Genomic DNA, 15312 nt, shown 5'->3' with positions numbered 1-15312 from the left:
GTGTGCACTGGGGACTGCCTGCCCTGGGACTGCGATGTGGGCCCTGGGCAGGTAGGCAGGGCATCTGCTTAAGGCACCCTGCAGATCATATGTACCCTACTCCCTGACTGCCATGTGCCTGTGAGTCTCTGGGGTGTGGCATGGGCTCCAGATGTGCTGGTATGGCACCCTCTCCTTTCCCTGCTCTTTCCTCCCAGCTTCCCTCACAGGAGGAGCTCCTGGCCATCTGGCTGTGGAGGATCACCTCCCCAGCTAACCACCAAGGTAGGTACATGGGAGTGGAGAGCCACTGGTCACTCTCTTGCCGAGAGGTTGTCTTGCCACTGCCAGCCTGGGAGGCAGTCCTGGCCAAGAAAAAACTCACGCTGTTCTTCCAGTCACAGTCCTCATGTTTTTGTCCACATTCTGTGGGGGACACTCTATGGCCTGTCATGCCCTGAAACTGTGGTTCTGGGCATCATCCGGCCCCTCTCTCGTTTCTTTCATGGAGGAGAAGCCTGTTCCACCTCATCTGTTCCGCCGTCTTCCTGGAAGTCTAGCTATATTTTTATATTACTAAAATCAAATGAATTTAACAAATAAAACCCACAGGAAAAGAGATGATGTAATCCAAGGCATAAATGTGAAATATCAGAATGTGACAAACAACAATAAAGGTGGTGTCAGTAATATTTATATAAATGTATAGTTGTAAAATAAGTAAACAGTTTTCAAGTGTGCACAACAATTCAGGAATAAAAGTGGTATGTGGATACCTGGTTTTCAAATGTTTGTTTAAAAAATGTTCAATTGGTGGTGGAAAAACTAAAAAGTACTATAAGCGTAGGAACTACATTAAACCCTTATTTTATGACTGATGGGTCAAAGTTCTATTTAATTACAATCCTCATGTGATATATGTAATGTAAATGGAGGTAAGCATAATACAATATCTCAAAGACTGATATATTCTGAACCACAAAAAGACTCTTTTTCAAGTATAGTGTGGGTTTGTTTTTCATCTTTTATCCCAGGCACTTGCTATTGCTAGATTTAAAACAGATAATGTGGTTTCCTACAATTTTTGATACACATTTTAATAAACTTCACATAACTACCTTTAGTAGTCAATTTGGAAGTAAATTGTTAAAGAAATAAAAACTATTTAAATTAATGAAAGTAAACACTCTCACTGGCACAATTTAAAGAATTATTTTAATGTGTAAATCCTGAATGTATATAATCTTTGAAAATGAAATTGATGCATTAGGATAATTTGTCTCGAGATACTTGAAGTATAGATGGCTAAAAATACACCCATGGTCTCTTCTTCACTTTGTATTTTAGAGACCTGTACTGCACCTCTTTGCGGCCTTTGGTTGTTTTCATGGATTTCATGCTTTGCAATCTTCAAAGCCCTTTGTGTGTTAATATCTCATCTGAATATGTCCTACCCACTTCTTCATGTGTTTTCTCATCTCCATCTTTCAGTGGAATTCCATAACGTGCTGATTCACTGGGTGCTGGTTCACTTTTCTTTTTCTCTTCTTATAGAGGTTGACATGGGCTTCGTCCCATGGGCTCATCAGCTTGAATAGCTCTTAAGTCATGCATACTGAAACCTCTTAAAGTTTCAGTTATTGCTGCTTGGCTCTTCACCACTACAGTGACAGCAGCAGTAGCTGCTAAGTTGAAACCTTGCTGTCCAAAGTTCAGCATAGTCTCAAAGCCTCGTTTCTTTGCTTGTACAATTTAACCATCAATCTTCCTTTCCTTTGAAGAAAGAACTGGATGAAGGAATTTTCTATATAGTTTACTTGTACCTTTGGTATAGGGAGGGAGCAGGCATTTGAGAATAGCAATCTTAAGTTCATAGTATAGGGGGAACCAAGCAATGGTTTGATTGGCCACTGTTTCAATCACAGTATGGAGAGTGAAAACAATCCAGTATATAATCCATCGAACATACTTCCTCATGTTTTTTATTTTCACAGCTTTATATGAATAACATGTAGGAAAAAGCATCCCAAACACTAGGGCCATGACTTTGGAGATCGCTCAGGACACCATCTTCCCAGAGGCTTGGGGCAGGTGGGCACTGGTAAGTGGATCAGGCTGCCAACGGCAAGCTGGGTGCTCTGGTTCCTTGGCACCTGTTCTAGTTTACTAATGCTGCTGGAATGCAAAACACCAGAAACGGATCGGCTTTTATAAAGGGGGGTTTATTTGTTTCCACAGTTACAGTCTTAAGACCATAAAGTGTCCAAGGTAACATATCAACAATCAGGTACCTTCACCGGAGGATGTCCAATGGTGTCCAGAAAACCTCTGTTAGCTGGGAAGGCACGTGGCTGGTGTCTGCTGCATAGTTCTGGTTTCAAAATGGCTTTCTCCTAGGATGTTCCTCTCTAGGCTGCAGTTCCTCAAAAATGTCACTCTTACTTGCTCTTGGGGTATTTGTCCTCTCTTAGCTTCTCTGGAGCAAGAGTCTGCTTTCAACAGCTGTCTTAAAACTGTCTCTCATCTGCAGCTCCTCTCTCAGCTCCTGGGTGTTCTTCAAAGTGTCCTTCTTGGCTGTAGCAAGCTCACTCCTTCTGTCTGAGCTTATATAGTGCTCCAGTAATTTAATTCAGACCCACCCAGAATGGGCGGGGCAACACCTCCATGGAAATTATCCAATCAGAGTTATCACCCACAGTTGGGTGGGGCGGATTTCCATGCAAACAACCTAATTCAAACGTTCCAACTTAATCCCCACTAATATGTCTTCCCTCACAAGATTGCATCAAAGAACATGGCTTTTTCTGGGGGACATAATATATACAAACTGGTACATTCCAGCCCCTGGACCCTAAAATGACATGATCTTTCCATATACAAAATACTTCCATCCCATCACAATATCACAAAAACTTAAATCATTTCAGTAACAGTAGTTAAGTACAAGGTCCCATTAAATCAGTTACACATGTGGTCTGTCCAAAAGCAAAATTCCCCTCTGACTATGGACCTGTAAACTTAGAACAAGTTATGTGCTTCCAGTATGCAAAGGAGGGACATTAATAAGATAAACATTCCCATTGCCATAAGGAGAAACTGAAAGGAAAACAGAGTTCACAAGACCAAAACAGTTCCTAAAACCTGCAGGATAAGCTCCGTTAGATTTCAAAGTCTGAGAGTCATTTATAGAACGTTGTTGCATCCTTGGGGCTTGAAGGAGCAGGAGTCTAACCCGTCCTAAGGGCCTTTGCAGCAGCCCTTTCCTCTCCAAACACTGGGGTGAGTGCTCCAACATATCCACACATTGGGGAGACCACCTTCTCAGCTCCACCCTCCTCAAACACCGGGGCAACACCCGGATTTCCTTCCATCTCCGGGGCACATGCTTAACCCCTTCAGAATAGTATGGTGGCAGCCAGGCTCTCCCCAATTCCCTGGGAATGTGCTCCACTTCTTTGGCGCTTGGGGTGGCAGAACATTTCTTGAGCATCGAGGGGGAAGGCCCACCCTCAACCTCTGGGGCAAACTCACCCTTTCCATGTGTGTGGGCCACTCCGCTCTCCCAGCCTGAGACCTCTTGACTCCAGACCTCAACCTCCATGGCTCTGTCTTTGAAGAAATTTTTCCTTCAATTTGTTCCTTGTCTGTCTCCTCCAGTCCAGACCAGCAGCATCTCTGTCTATAAAGATCTCACAAAAATTCTTTTGGCTTCACATGAAGCACACAGGGGTCAAAGCTGTTAAACAATAGGACTTTCCACAAATCCTTTCTGCTTAACTCCTTCTCCAATCTTGGTTTGTCATTTTGAAATGGCAGCTGGGTTCCATGTTTGGTTACATCCTCATGTTGGGCTGTAGCTTCTGGAGTTTCACCCCCTGGAAGCCCAGAGTTTTTCAGGCTATCAATTTCTGGTTTTTCAGGCTATCAGTTTCTCACCTTATCTCTGTCCTCTCACATTTTACTGTAAGCTGCAAGTAGAAGCCAGGCTACTTCTATATTTTGTTTGGAGATCTCATCAGCTAAGTATTCCAGGTCATCGCTTTCAAATTCTGCCTTCCATCCAACAACAGGACTTAATTTTGCCAAATTCTCTGCCACTTTAAAATGAGGATCACCTTTCTTCCAGTTCGCAACAACACATTCATCATTTCTGCTCAAGACCTCATCAGAAGTATCTTTAGAGTCTGTATTTCCATGAAGAGTCTCTTCAAAGCAGGAGCTATTAAGCTCCTCACAATTCTTCCAGAATCTTCCTCTTATCCATTTAAAAAGCCATTCTAACATGTTTGGTATTTGCATACTCAGCAGCACCAGTACCCCACTCTTGGTAACAAAATCTGTTCTACTTTGCTAATGCTGCCGGAATGCAAAACACCAGAAATGGATCGGCTTTTATAAACGGGGTTTATTTTTGGTTCCACAGTTACAGTCTTAAAGCCATAAAGTGTCCAAGGTAACATATCAACAATTGGGTGCCTTCACTGGAGGATGGCCAATGGTGTTTGGAAAACCTCTGTTAGCTGGGAAGGCACGTGGCTGGTGTCTGCTCCATAGTTCTGCTTTCAAAATGGCTTTCTCCCAGGATGTTTCTCTCTAGACTGCAGTTCCTCAAAAATGTCACCCTTAGCTGCTCTTTTTTTTCCTTTTTTTAAACTTTATTTATCAAAAAATTAAAACAAACAACAAAAAAGCACATTTCAAACAAAACAAAGCAAAGGATTAAGAAAAACAACCTAAAATAACTACTTTGCTACCAACATGTTCCTACTATACCCCAAGAAAATTAATAAACCAAATCCCAACAAAGGAATAAGAAGAACAAATAATCTAAAATAGCTACATTGCTTCCAACTTGGAACAGGAACTCTTTTGATATCACAAAATAGTGGCCATGTTATAGATTTTACAGATGACGATATTGTTACATGATTCTCACCATACATAGGTTGCAGAATAAATTTGAGTACAGATCAATACTTCCCCTTCTTCCTCCTTTGTATATTTACAAACATGCCTACACATAACCCTTGCTATTCAAATTATTTTTATCTGAACCAAGGAACTAAATGCATTGAGATAATTTTGTATTGTTTATAGGAATTCTCACTGTAAACTATACAAGCTTAAGAATCAGAGAGAAAATAGATTTTTTTTTTGCCAAACCCTCTATCTGAACTCAGAAGCTAAAATGGTTCAGTATTTTCCATTAACTATGCAATAAATAGCAAATCTTGAATCCACAATTAATGTTCTTTTGTTTCAGTCTATGAAATAGAAGTTAATAATTGCCACTTAAATTTAGTGGTTCAGTGACTGCAATAACAGATGTCTCTCCATATATAAATAGACATTTTTACCAACAATGCTCCCTATATGCCTTTACACTATATATCCCATGCCTATCTCCAGATAATGGCATCTGATCTACACGAACCAATAAAACAAACCTGAGAATACACATTTTTCAATTCTATCAAAAAGTATAAGAGTATTCCTTTGGATTTGCAAAAGAAGTCTCTATTTTCAGACTTAAATTTAATAGTTTTTAATTATTCTTAGTCTAATTCCTGTTTTAGGAAACTAAGATTCATCTTACAAGTTAAGTGAGATGACCACATTTGCAATCAGCAAGTCAGAAAAGTGAGGCAAATATCTTCATCTTCTGACTTCTAGTGTTTCAGAAAGAATGCTGTACCATAAACCTGAGTTATCCATTTGAAATAGAGTAAAAGAAATGGTAGCATGGAATAGGATATGATACCAAGTATGTTTTCTCCTTCATAATGGCACTATTCTGCATTGTCTGTTTATTCCTCTCTGAAATACGGAATTAAAAATAATTTAATATAGGGTTGTGTCTTATGATGACTATGATGATAATAAAGCCTAACTTATATTCAATGGTCACTATATGGCTTAAAAATGCATCTTCCTCTAATATTATGGAACCTCTCTCCATATCTTTCTCTCCTTTCTTTGTTTCTCTGTCAGTAGGGCTCCCTTTAGTATCTCAAGTAGGGCAGGTCTTTTATTAGCAAAATCTCTCAGCATTTGTTTGTCTGTGAAAAATTTAAGCTCTCCCTCAAATTTGAAGGAGAGTTTTGCTGGATAAAGTATTCTTGGTTGGAAATTTTTGTCTCTCAGAATTTTAAATATGTCATGCCCCTGCCTTCTCGCCTCCATGATGGCCGCTGAGTAGTCAGAACTTAGTCTTATGTTGTTTCCTTTGTATGTGGTGAATTTCTTTTCTCTTGCTGCTTTCAGAACTTGCTCCTTGTCTTCAGTATTTGATAGTCTGATCAGAATGTCTCGGAGTGGGTTTATTTGGATTTATTCTATTTGGAGTTCGCTGGGCATTTATGCTTTGTGTATTTATATTGTGTAGAAGGTTGGGGAAGTTTTCCCCAACAATTTCTTTGAATAGTCGTTCTAGACCTTTACCCTTCTCTTCCCCTTCTGGGACACCAATGAGTCTTATATTTGGATGTTTTATTTTGTCTATCGTATCCCTGAGGTCCATTTCAATTCTTTCAATTTTTTCCCCATTCTTTCTTTTGTTCTTTCATTTTCTGTTTTGTCGTACCCCAGGTCACTGATTCATTGTTCAGCTTCCTCTAGTCTTGTACTATGAGTATCCAGAATCTTTTTAATTTGGTTGACCATTTCTTTTATTTCCATAAGATCATCTATTTTTTTATTTACTCTTGCAATTTTTTCTTTATGGTCTTCTAGGGTCTTCTTCATCTCTTTTATACCCTGTGCCATGCTCTTCTTCATGTCATTTATATCCTGTGCCATGGTCTCGTTGTTTGTCTGTAGTTCTTTGATTAATTGCTCCAAGTACTGCGTCTCCTCTGATCTTTTGATTTGGGTGTTTGGGTTTGGGTTATCCATATCATCTGGTTTTTTCATATGCTGTAAAATTTTCTGTTTTTTTTTTTTGCCTCTTGACATTTGCTTAACTTGATAGGGTTCTTTTAGAATATGTATGCTAATTCAAAGACTTCCGTCTAATTTGTCAGATCTACAGCTTGGTGGCATACACTTTCTCTAACTAACCAGCAAGTGGCATCTTCGAGCCACCTATTCGCCTCTAGCCAGTTCTCCCAAACTTTGTCTCTGTGGTGTGTGGAGGTCTGATTCTTGGGGGGTCCAATTGTTGCACCAGTTTTTGTGTGTAGTTGGTGCTATCCACCCTGAATGTAGGGTGTATGTCTGAGCGGCTAGGGAGTGAGGGTGGCTTTAACAATCAAACCTCCCAGGTGTTCCTGGAGATTTAAGGCTGTTCCAAGAGTCTAAACTTTCAGTTTGGTCTCACCGCAGTTTGTCTCTGCCGCTGACCCACAAGTCCTTGGTATTGGCGTAGGGTCCCTGGGATTTCCAAGTGGGTCCCTCTTGGAAGCTGTGCCCTTCTAGGGCTTCTGCTGAGGGAAGGCTGTGCTATGTCACAAGTGCGCGCTAACCCTCGAGGGAAGTTCTGGGCCGCTGGGCTGTGTAGGGGCATTCCCAGCCTGCTGAAAGGATGGCTGAATGGGGCGAGTTAATCCCCCTCTTTCGCACCAGTCTGCCTTCCTAGCTCTGGGAAAATTAGCTGCAGGTGCGCGAAAGGCTATTGTCCATGCCAGATATTGTGGCGTGTGTGCACGTTGCTGGAAACACTACCTGTCACACTAGGTTTTTTGGCGCAGCTCTGGGCTGTGGTGCCAGCAACAGGCAGGAGCATTCCCAACCCACCGGGAAGATGGCAGTAAGGGGTTTGGTTTTTTCCCCTTTTGGCTAACCTCTGCCTTCCTAGCTCCGAGACAATTAGCAGCGGGTGCGCAAAAACCTATCATCCACACGAGATATTGAGGTGTACTCACATGTTGCGGAGATGCCATTCCTACCGCGCTTCCCTGTGCAGTTCTCACTGCTGTATCCACAGCTGCTTTTGGGTTTTTAAAAAAGAACTAGTCCGACTCCAAATGCCAACCCACAGTTTCCCCATACTGCAGTGTGGCTGCCAGATATTCAGCAGGCTTACTCATTTGTTTCAGAATGCAGACTCCCGGTTTTACCAAGTGCATGGTCCTTGTGGATTTAGCAGACCTTGTCCAGCTGGTGCATCGCTGGAACTGGTGTTCTGGGTGACTTTCTGGCTTTTGTCTAGTATTTTTCATGGAGATTTTTTTTGCCCTGTCTCTCCTAACCACCGTCTTCCATAAGTCTGAATCTCTTAGTTGCTCTTGGTGTGTTTGTCCTCTCTTAGCTTCTCTGGAGTAAGAGTCTGCTTTCAACGGCTGTCTTCAAACTGTCTCTCATCTGCAGCTCCTCTCTCAGCTCCTGGGCATTCTTCCAAGTATCCCTCTTGGCTATAGCAAGCTCGCTCCTTCTGTCTGAGCTTATATAGTGATCCAGTAATTTAATTCAGACCCACCCAGAATGGGCGGGGCAACACCTCCATGGAAATTATCTAGTCAGAGTTATCACCCACAATTGGGTGGGGCACATTTCCATGCAAACAACCTAATCCAAACATTCCAGCTTAGTCCCCACTAATATGTCTGCCCCCACAAGATTTCATCAAAGAACATGGCTTTTTCTGGGGGACATAATATATACAAACTGGTACAGCACCTCACCCACACCCTCCCACCCCCAGTTCACTGGTGCCCTAGAGATCCTGGCCACTGTCTGTGATGTGGCTGCCTGAGTGGCACGGACCTTGGTCCCCGCCTGTCCCTGCCCGTCCCCACCCTGTAAGCCTATTTTTGAATGTGAGAAGGTGAATATTCCCTTGGAATTGCTTTTTAAATATCTTCTGTGATGAATTTTGGTTTCCCACCAGTCAGCTGGATGACTGTCTATTCTAGGGTGAAGATCATGTAATTGAGAAAGCAGGAGAATAAAGTACAATAGAAATATTAGGAAAATGGTACTCCTGCTACAGGTGAAATCTCTCCCTTTAAAATACAGGAAAACTAATTCAAAAAGCCCTATTTAAATCAGAGAAAACACATCTATGCTATCCTTCACTCAGGGGCAAACAGCATGTAACCCTTGCTGGATAAATCACAGATGATTTTTGTTACATAATAAGGTTGACAGGGACAGGAAAGGAAGGAACATTAGCCAAGAAGCATTGCCTGAGGTGGGTAGAACAACAAATGGAGAAATAGAAGTATACTGAGTTCAAGTGTTGACCAACAGAGGTCTTGATCTGGAGATATAATGAGCGTATATACATAGATATCAAAGAACCTCATTATAAATTAAATCATCATTTTTCCTAAATGAAATGGCTGAAAACAACTTTTCCCTTTTTTTTAACTTGAATCTCCAACATTTAGGGAAAGAGTTGAAATAGCTAAATGCCTGCCTATAGTATTCAGCATAAACTTTTGTTATATTTAAATCATAATATATATATTTAAATATATTTAAATCATAAGTTATATAAAATACGCAATTGTACACAATTGCTCTTTTCCATTCTCACATTTCACAATAGTTTTTCCCCAACTCCTCACATGCAAATTGACATTTGTTTCTTCCTCATCTAGAGCCACTTTAAAACTTAGTGCATAGTTATTTCTCCTGAGGTTTGCATTGCAGTGCTTTTCGAATCTGTATGTGATGCTGTCTTTAGACTTTTTGTCCTGATTCATTTATCCGCATTCATTCACAGTGAGCTCCACAACATAAACATTAACATATTGAAATAAAGTGATTAATAAAAGGCGTATATGCAGTGGCAACCAGAGCTAACATTTGAAGCCATTTCTCCAGAAATACTGACTCAGTCTGCATTACATTTATGTACCTTCCCCAGCATGTCCTCAGTAAGCATCCAAATCTAGCATTGATTGAGGTCATTTCAGGTTAATTATATTTTCCCCAAGTAATACTTTGTTGTTCAAAATTAAGTAATTGAGAGACTGCATGTAATATAAAAGTTTTAACAAGAACTTTTTTTTTTGATGGGATAATTTTGAGGAAAAAAATCTTGCCTTATATTTGGGTACATACAGAATTTTGGGAAGAAGAGCTACTGGAAGTTGTGGTTGGGGAAGTGAGTAATATCTTCCTCTATCATAGCCGAAATTTAATAGAAATAATATCTGATGTTGATAAACCAAGAAATTGTGACATAAAACATATTATTTAGAGATATTGAGACACCTATTAGATGATCAAAGACCAAAGATGATTTTAGTTGGTGGTTTGCAGGAAGCTGGACTGGGATAGGGTAAGATTGAACCAAGAAACTGTTACTGTTTATTGTAAAAATCACCTAAATTAGAATATATTATAATGAAAAATTTCAAAAGTTAAAGCAGGTGTAGAGTTGATGGGACTTGGTGCCTGGATGATGGGGGTTCATGTAGAGATAAGAATGTAGGATGACTTCTGGTTTCTCAGCTTTGGTGACTGGGTAATTCTGGTGCTGAGTTGGATATCATGAGCAGGGAGTGAGCGTCAGTGAGATCCATTGTGAGCATATATGCCCTTAGTTTCTCTGGCCTGTTCAAATAAAGGGGTGGCTGGAGCTCAGGAGAGAGGCTCTTAGGAGAGATGCACATTTGGAATTCATCAACATAAGAGTGTAGATACTACCATGGAGTGTCTAGGTTACTCAGCAAAGGTATTTCATGTAAGATAACAAGGCCTTGGAGAAAACCATCATTATCAGAAGGTCAGGGAGGAGAATCCAATGAAGAAGGCTGAGAGAAAATGGCCAGAGATGAAGAAGGTCAAAACAAGGAAAGGTAAGGAAGGGGAAATGTTAAGGAAAGAGTATTTAGCAGTGTTGGATGTTGAAGGATTAAGAACTATCCATTTGATTTGGCAAATTTCTTTGATATCTTCTAGTCAAGGTTTTAGACTCCTTAGAAGATAGATCTTTCTGACTGTAAACAGTTTAGAAGAAGGTCTTGGGGGAGTTATGATTTAGGAATTTTTAGTTGAAATAAACTCAATATTCATCAGGAGGTTGCTGACCTTGGCACAAACAAATGAATTTGTACTTTGCCCAGACTGGCTTGTGGCCCTGCTCAGTGATCACCTCATGGGCACCTAAACTGAGTCCCTGTCTCTGTCCTACATGACCTCAGGGTCACTCCAGGTCTTGCTTGCTGTCCTTTTTGGTTCTGTGTGACTTTCCTGATCTTCATCTCGGATTCATTTTTGTCCAATATATACCTCTCTGGCATATGCTCTATATTTCTTGGTAGGATCCTTTGTTGAGCAGATATGCTGTTTCTCCAGACACTGCTGTCTTTCTGTTTCTCATGGATATATCCTAGAGGTGGGAACTATGGGCAACCGATTGTATCAATGCAAGGTTGTCTCTCAGACAAAGTGATTCAAGGAGGTATTGAAATTGTTAATTAAAGAAACACTAAGTTCTCAGGATTTAAAGATCTTCCTTCATAGGCAGATGACTTGTCAGCACTATACTGCAGAGGAAAGAATGCACCTTTAAAATCCCTTCCTGCCCCAAGAGGCAGTGTTCATCCAATACCAGTGATAGGATAGAAATCAGGGAAACTCAGGGTTGGGTGAAATTTTAAGAGGTCATCTGATTCACTTCCTAACAAATAAAGGTATCCCTTCTGCTTTATTGAATAAGGGGACATCTCATTTCTTTGTGAATTCTCAAACAATGATAATACACCATTGTCAGAAATCCAAAAGCATTTAAGGGCTGAAGTACCTTGTAGGGAATAAACCGAGATGAAGAATGTTTGCAGCTTTTCTGCCTTTACCCAGAGTTCTATCTGGGCTTTGGGCAGTGCCCCCTCCTGAAGCAGAGAGCTCACTGAATATTCATTTTCTCCCCTATATTTACCACCCTCCCTTGCAGTTGGGTTGGCACGTGACTGAGCTCTGGCTAAGGAGAATAGAAGTGAAGGCTTACTGCAGGTCTGAGTCACTTAAGACTCTTCCTTTTCCTGTTTCTCATAATCAGATACCTTCGAGCCCCTTTGATCCAGATGGTGTGATGGTGGAGCCTCTGTTTGTTTGGGCCCCCAAATGACTGTTTGGAACAAGCTCCTTACCCACCTTTATCAGGACATGTAATGTAAGCAAGAAATAAAATTTGCTGTATTAAGCCACTGAGATTTCAGTGTTCATTTGTTACTTCCACATGGTCTAGCTAAACCTGACTAATATACCTCTCTTGCTGACCCTTAAGTTCTTCCTTGGACCTCAGTCCCTTTCTCCCTATCCACTTGTAACTCCCTTCTAGGTCTGTGCTAAACTTTAACTTCAGACCTCTTTAGTTTATTTGACAACCTGCCCCCTCTCAGCAAGGATTTTGGAATGTGCCACATGTCAACAAGCCTTCCCAGCCCCTAAATTCATTTGTGCTGGACGATCATTGTCTTCAGACTCTGCCTGAGTCTTTGTATTCATTCTTCTGTGCAGTCCTTCCATTGGCTTTCCAATGATTTCTCAGAGTTTTACTAATACCAGGGCTCCAGTCTTGAACTCCCTCACTTGACAAATACTATATTGGACAGCCCATTCTCATTTTAGAAGGATCTAACTGATACCACATTTTTTCCTTAATTGAGCACAGTGACCCTGATGAAAACTGTCTTGTATTTGTTTGACTTCCATTCTCTGGAGTTGTAAAGTATATCTATTCCTTCTTTCATGTGGTAGACATTCAGAAAATTGAAGATGGAAAGCTGTCATGTTCCTCCTAATTTCTTCTCTATTCTAAGATGTGTTTTTATCTAGGTGAATATGTATATTTTTACAAAAGTGAAATTTTCCTGATAAGACAATGGGATGATAAATGGATGTATATTTCTGCACAGAACTATAATTATAACTAATTTCATAAGTTTAACACAAGAGGAATGAACTTGTTAAAAAAAAAACATAACACATATATAGGCTATGTATCTATACCCCATCTGCTTTTTATACATCTTTTAAGTTTTCTTGGTAAGATTTCACTTTGGTTTGGAAATTTGGCAAAGCCTTAGTCTGACAGCAAATTTTTAAATATACAATGTGAGAAAAGGAGAAAAGGATTTGTCTGTTTTTTTCAATTACAAAAGCACCGAGGCAAGGAATAGCTCCTTTATCTTTTCCTTTTTCTGAACTCAGAAAGTCAAGGAGGTTACTAATTTAAACGTACACTCAGAAGAGTCCATTCTGCCATGATATTTTCCCAATCCCTCTTGTCTTTTAAAGCCAGAAGGACTAAGTATTTTTTTCAAAGTTCAGAAGGTTTCTGGGAACCTGTTATTGCCATCTTGTTTCATTTAGCTCTAATGATTTTTCCTATTTAAACTCCTTACCCTTGGCTTTCCCTCCCTCTTCCTTCTTCTCTCTCCTTATCAAAGCAGCCAGATGGCACCAAGACAGCAGGACTAAGGAGCCAGATATGTATGTACATAGAAGGGATGAAAAATAGGCATGTACAGCATGGCATAGTAAGAAACGAGGTGTTGTGGGGAGAGGCATTGAGCAAGGGTACTATAGGATCAAGTGGCCTGAGTAAGGAAGCCAGACTGTGCCAGCCAGGTAAATACTCTCTCTTCTTTCTGTCTTCTCTCTTCTTTTTTTCCTCTTTTCTTCTTTCCTTGCCATCCTTTTACTTATTTTTCTTTCTTTTCCTTTCTGCCACTTTGTCCTTTCTCTGCTTGCTACAATTCTTATCACTACTTTTTCCTGTGACATCTGTACTCTTTTCCTGATGTATCACTTACTATGCTGAGGCTGCTGTTGGCAGAAGGCCTGTTTGCAAGATTGGCCCTTGGCTGGCATCAGGGAAATTGTTTTTCAGAATGTTTCCTAAGTGATTGTATCACTGCTCTGAACCACTAGGCAGTGAACAGCTGCTTCCTTCTGGGTATCTGGAATTTCGTAGTTGTGACTGGTCATTGACAAGATCCCAGTAAAAACTCTGGGCTTTGAGACTAAAGCAGGCTCCACTTGGCAGAAACACTGCATGTGTTGCTCCATTTCCTTGCTGAGGGAAGGAACATATTCTTTCCTGGTGGCAGGGAGAAAACATAGCAAACTGTGCAGGATTCATTTGGACTCCTCCTGATGTGCCTTTTCCCCTTGGTGATTGCTGTGATAAACTATAGCCATGAGAACAACTGCTCTGAATCCTGCAAGTCCTACTGCATCACCAAAACACATCCCAAGGCTAAGGAATTCCCTGGCCCATCATTGCTGGGTTGACTTTTTTGCTGTGTGAAATTATTACTATTTCCCTTTGGGAAGAGACTTGTTTTAAAAGAAGTGAGGGTGAATAGAGATTATTACGTACCAGGCATTATGCTAAGTGTTTTCATTTATCTGTCTATCTGTATACATAGTGTCATTTAAACAACAGACCTGGGAGGGAGTTACTTTGAATAGGAGGATGACCCATGAAAGGTTACAAAGATGGGAGATGGAGGAGGCAGATTTCAGAGGTCTGCTTCAGTTTAATGAACATTTATTGAACAACTAATATATACTAGGCAATGTGTCAGACATGAGAGAAAATGATAAATAAGACACAGACCAGCCACAGAGTTATTCCCTATTTAAGGAAGAGACAGATAAAGCTCATCGTTGTACTCTGGTGAAAGCTTAAGACCAAGATATACCTGAAGTTCTGTGGGATTTGAATCTAAATCTTTCTGATGGCAAAGTTTGTGCTTTTTCCTTCTTAAAGTTCATTATTGTTATATCCTTCACCCTTACTTTCAAAGGAAATTCACATGAGGAAATTAAAAAGCTCAGTTTTGTTCTTGAATAATTATCATTAGATTTTAAAATGTAAAAGAAGTATATGTTCATGATAAAAATGTCTGGCAATTCAGAAAAGTAAAAAGCCAAGATCCACATCCCTTTTCAACAATTTCCCCCATTCCATTCTCCAGAGAGAATCACTTTTCCATTTCCCTTTGTCCCACTCACTCCCTCTTACTGGTTAATATCAAATGAAAAGTTATGAGCCCAATAGTAGCTAAATTTTATCCCTAAAATGGCAAATCACTTTTCTCACAGCTTTTCTGGGCAGAGTTTAAGTATCCTGACTTCCCATGACCATGCTAGATGAGATTGTGTTTCTGACTATGAATTATATTTGTGGCTATGAATTATATTTTAGTTTATATTTCAGTTCACTTTTGTACTGAAAATGAGTTGTATTTCAGTTTGTTCCTTTTTCATTTTTAAAAATACTGCTGGTCAATACTTTGGGTTAGGAGTCTCAAATATTTATGTTGATGGTGGATTTTGAGAAAATTGTTTTTGAAGTGTTCTTGGATTTGGTTTTTCTAAAAGCTGACACTATATTTCTTTGACTGTTCATGTGAAAAAAATCTTATTTGC

At 40.1% G+C, this 15312-nt stretch overlaps 1 pseudogene; it reads right to left on the bottom strand.

Moving 5' to 3' along the window:
* Window positions 1–1284: 1284 nt before the first annotated feature.
* On the bottom strand, window positions 1285–2049 carry LOC119524289 (annotated as a pseudogene).
* Window positions 2050–15312: the final 13263 nt, after the last annotated feature.

This window comes from Choloepus didactylus, chromosome Y, assembly GCF_015220235.1.
Source record: "Choloepus didactylus isolate mChoDid1 chromosome Y, mChoDid1.pri, whole genome shotgun sequence".
In the NCBI taxonomy this organism is placed as follows: Eukaryota; Metazoa; Chordata; class Mammalia; order Pilosa; family Megalonychidae; genus Choloepus; species Choloepus didactylus.
The sequence above is the reverse complement of the archived record's forward strand: the minus strand, read 5'-3'. Positions and strand labels throughout refer to the sequence as shown.